The sequence below is a fragment of the Abrus precatorius genome, unplaced genomic scaffold (genome assembly GCF_003935025.1).
Source record: "Abrus precatorius isolate BTA unplaced genomic scaffold, Abrus_2018 Scaffold0, whole genome shotgun sequence".
In the NCBI taxonomy this organism is placed as follows: domain Eukaryota; kingdom Viridiplantae; phylum Streptophyta; class Magnoliopsida; order Fabales; family Fabaceae; genus Abrus; species Abrus precatorius.
The window spans coordinates 1,543,337-1,548,440 of record NW_020874290.1 but is presented as its reverse complement, the minus strand read 5'-3'; the positions used below and the strand labels follow the sequence as shown (position 1 = coordinate 1,548,440).

The window sequence follows — 5,104 nt, the reverse complement described above, 5'->3', positions numbered from 1 at the left end:
ATCTCAGTGCATAGAGGTGGCGAGGATGGGCAAGGCATATCGTCGATGCTAGTGCCTCATCAGATGATATGCTGCTCATGATATTAGTTGTAGTCTAGACTGAAGCGACTATCATGACGTCATTCGTGACATGCATATACGCGGAGGTTCAGGATATTCGTATCCGTGAGAGTTGGTATGAAGGCGTCGTTCATATAACCAGATATATACGTGTGCTATGGTAGAATTGAGGAGTCAGTTGACATGGCTAGAAGCAAGACGTCTTTCGAAGTTAGACGGAATTTCTACATATCGCAGATGAACAATTATAATGTATACGCCCATTAACGTTATATTTGAAACGGAGTCTTTCCATTATGGGTATTAAATCATATAGGTCGATTTTATATTATCAAGCTTATATTCTGTTCTAATGCATACATATATATTTGGACCAAAGAAAAATTTGGAAAATTCGATTACGTAGGGTTGTTTTTATTTGATCTCTGTCAAGATCTTTTTCGTTTTTTTGAGTTCAAAAAATTTATTACCTTTTATTTTCATTTGTAAAATATTGTGTTTGTCTATGCATACTATTTATATTTCTTAGGATTTAAACAAATTACAATTCTCCAACTCTCTACGACGTCTAGCGGATAAATTATTTTCAGGAACAATGCAAATTTATAATTTTTTTTCATTTTTTTTTTTCTGTTATTTTTGGATCTCTTGTCCGTGTAATGTATTTTTCAAAATTTTTTTAATCAACATTACTTTTTTCGGACCGTATTTTTGATTCATTTTGGTACTGTTACTCTTACGATTAATGAGATACCCATGGTTTGATTACATAAAAAATTGTTTATTGTTTTTTTCTAGACAGGCGAACTGGTATTGATAATAATAAAATTGTTTTTTCATAAATTTTGTATTTTCATTTTTCTTCGTCAGCCTGGTAAAGGAAGTGAAATCATTATGATATATTACTTTAAACTGCAGCATGAATTTTAGTATCGCTAGTTTCTATACAATCTCCCTTTTGAATATGAAGGTTATAGCAATTTCTGCTTTAAATTTTTCAATCTATATCAGTGAGACATATAGACTTGGAATTATTAAATATTCTTTTACCTATAGAATTTCTTCGTATCTAAATGATAAAGTAAAAAAAATTTTCTATGTTTCCTTGTTTATGGAAATTTAGATTTAGACGCTTCCATACCTTGTTCTTAGGTCTTTTGCTTTTTCTTTAATACCACGCTATATATGTTTTACTGTCTCAATTCCGCAATTTTTTTTTCAATATCTGTTTTTTTTGTGGGGGTGTGTTGGAGGGATGAGATGTCGGTCCCGGGCGGGTTGGTGTCGTGCGAGTGAGTTATGCGAGAGGTGGTTTTTTCGGGGTCTGGGTAGGGAGGGCTTTTGCGGTGTGTCTTATGTTCTAGTTAATTGATAGTGATATCTAAAATGGTTTCTGGATAATTATCTCTACCCAGAGGATACTTGGAACATTTAAATTGATCTCACGTCATATGTATATTTTATTATTCTAAAATAATTGGTAATAAGAAAAAAATAAGATACGCACTCTCTGTTCACTAATTTGTTGTATATATATATTGTAACTCACAACTGTTTCTGGCATTGCTTTTTTTATTTTTTTTGATATATATTTTTATTTTAGAGACTCTATTCAGAAAAATATACATAAAAATTTTCTGGTATAAAGAATGGACAGAAAAAAAAAAGAATTTTCATCAGAGTCACTACACGATATATATGGCTAAGATTTTAGATCCATAGTTATTTTCGCTAATCATAATCCGGCATACACCTATAATATTCCTCATAACTCACTAATATAAACTTATTCTCTATCGGGGCAGGGAAAATATTTTTGTTTCATTGGACGGAGATAAATATAAATAAATTTAAAGATAACTCCTTTGAATCTCGCGGTCCGTTAAAATAACAAATAATTCTTCATATGAGCATTAAATATAAATCCACATATTGGATAAAAATATGGACATCAAATAAAATGGAAATTAAATATTGTGTATTAATGTGGGGATCTTTCTTATAGTCTGTCGATGTGAGGTAAAATTTAATGTCATTCAGAAAAGCAAAATTCGCGTTGCTTATGTTGGGTCGACTATTAGTGTGGTGTAGCTGGTGGAAATGATGATGCCTATACGTCCAATTGAAATAATGGATAGAGTCTCTTATAGTTTCCCGTACGTAATTACATAGAGTTATAGTGGATTAAAAGAGATCATAATCATATCTAGTGTGTTTTTTTTGCATATTTTTTTTTTTTTATATGAGCGTCTATTTGTTCTTCTTTGTAAAGAATGTAATACGGGTTTTTCAATATAGAATTCACAGTTGGTAAAGTCTTTATTTTGAGCCACACGATGTTCATTGATTCTATTCTCCATTTTTGTGGTACTAATCTAGACCATATGCTTTTAGATAAGTCATATTGATAATGACCCTTTAACCAATTTGTCCATTGATTCATTACAGAATTGGGAGGGTTCTTATGTTTTAATTTGGAATGAAATATTCCTTGTACTCCAAAAAAAGAATCCTTTATTTCATTCTTAAGAAAAAAAATCTTCCATGATATTGAAAACATATCTTAACTTATACTTATCTATGTTAATGTTGATTACTTGGTTTTGTGATAATTTAAAAAATACATATGCTTGTGACAAAAAGGAGACGTTACAAGAATTCTGTGAATTCGTATTACTAGTATTGTGTATAATCGAAATAAAGTGAATTATACTTTGATTTGTTTTATCAGTTATTTCTGTATTTACTTCATTATTGTAAATGGATCTATTTATCATTTTTTTTTTTGATTCCAGAAAAAGTTGTATATTGATCCTAGGAATACTAATGATATATAGAAGGATATCTATGTATATCCTTTTCAGGAAAAATTTAAAAAAAAAATGTGATTTACGAGTTAATCGAACATTTCTTATTTGTAATATCTGCAAAATATTTTTTTCTAATTCTAATCTTTTAGTATCATAAGTTGTTTTGTTCGAATGAATATTTATCTCTGAAATTAGAAGTCCCCCTTTCCTTTTTTCTTTTGTCATTTTTTCTATTTGTTTTAGAATAGTTTTTGTTTTAGCATTCAGGTCTTTTATTTTTTTTTTTATCAATGAACAATTTCCCCAATTTATAGATTGAATTGGAATGGTTGATTCGAAAATAATTGGATTATTCTTACAAATTGTTGAATCTTTTTTGTTTTCATTCAATTCATTTATTTTTTTGAGTCTAACAAATAATAAAAATAAAGAATGAAAATTTGTAAAATTAAAAATGAAGAGTTGTTTTATTTTTTTTTTTAGAAATAGAATACTTTTGCTGATCCATTTTGCAATATCTTTTGAGATATTTAGAAACCATTTTGTTCTTTCATTTAAAACTTTTAGAACTCGAAAAAAATAATTTTTCAATTTTTTCTTTTTTTTTTTGAGTTCTTTAAAAATAGGATCACAAAAAGAAAATCGATTTTTTTGAGAATCAGAAAAGGGCAATTCAACTTCCCTTCCCCAAATTGTTAAAAAACAGAAGTTCTTTTTTTTCACTTTTTTTTTCATTCTATCTTTTTCCTTTTCATTGGATCGTAACTTAGATCTGTGCCAAGGTTTCAGACGAAAAGGAAATAAGATCTTTATCTGAATACCGTCTGTTAGCCATTTTTGGGGAAATTCTGTTTCAGATAATTGAACGCCATTATAGGTACATTTAATATACATTTCTCTCTTCCAATCCCTATAATCTTCTGACCATTCGGGAAATTGAAAAAGTAGTATACGAACGATATTTTTAGTTATTATCAATGAGGGTAATTTAATATATTTTCGAAGAATCGATTGGGTTATTAATAAAAAACCTCTTATTCCTTGAGCAAATATAAAGTTATCCCAGGCTTCTGCTATTTCTATACGTTTTTTTTCCGCATTTTCGTTTATTTTTTTTTTGTCGTCCTCCTCTTTTTTCTCACTTTCTTTTGCCTTTTCCTCTGTATAATCCAAAATTGGAAATTTTGTCTTTTTTCGAATCCAATTTTGGAACAGAAAAAAGATTTTCATTGACTCGAAACTATCAAAAAAAAAGAACAAGCGTTTCTCAAATTTGTCCAAAAAAAGGGGGGAATGCACAGTTCTTTGAAAAAATTTCCAAGTAACTGTTTTACGCCTTTGAGCACGTATGGATCCTTTGATTATGTCTCGCCGAAAATCCGGTTGTTGTGAATAACGTAGTAAAGCCAATTCGTTTTTTTTAGTATTCTCAGTATTTCCAGTATCATTATGGGTACCCTTATTCTGTTTCTGTAAATTTTTAGTAAAAACCACTACACGTTTGGCTTTTCTAGAACGAATCTGAAAATTTTCTGCTTCATTTTTCCCCCCCAGTTGTTTTAATTCGTCGATAAATTTGTATGACCATAGGGGAACTTTTTTACTGATTTCGTTTATTCCAATACATTTTTTTCTATTTATATTTACTAGTGTTTTATTGTTCAGATCAGTTCTAATTGCATCAAAGAAAAATTGGATTTTTTTATTTTCTTCGGAATCCAATTTTTCTTGTTCATGTTCTGGAAATAAATAATAAACTATTTTAAAATTCAAGCTTGATACTGATTTTTTAGAAAATTGATTAATTAGAAAAAAAAAAAAAGAGAATTCAGTTACTAATAATTTTCTATCAAATATATGAATTTTCTGTTCAAATTCTGAATAAATACTATTATTATTACTATTCTTATTAGAAAGAAGTATACTATGAATCTTATTTATCAAAATGTCATTTTTTTTGTAAGTTTTTTCATTTTTGATTGAGGGTAAAAAAGAATTTTGGATTCGTCCACGAAAGGGTCCGTTCAGCAAAGGATCATATATTTTAATTAAGTATTTTATTTTTGTTTCATCATTACACAATCTAATTCGGTTTTCAAATATATCCATAGGATAAAATTCCTTATCTAGAACTTTTGCCCTATTTAGAAATTCATTAGTTAGTTTCTTTCTTTTTTCTTCATTAGTATAGCTCCAAAAATTCGACAATTCTTTATAGGAAATTTTTTCTCTTG

General features: G+C 28.6%; 1 pseudogene; it reads right to left on the bottom strand.

Moving 5' to 3' along the window:
* Positions 1-5,104, bottom strand: part of LOC113870275 — a 65,797-nt pseudogene that overhangs the window by 4,491 nt on the left and 56,202 nt on the right.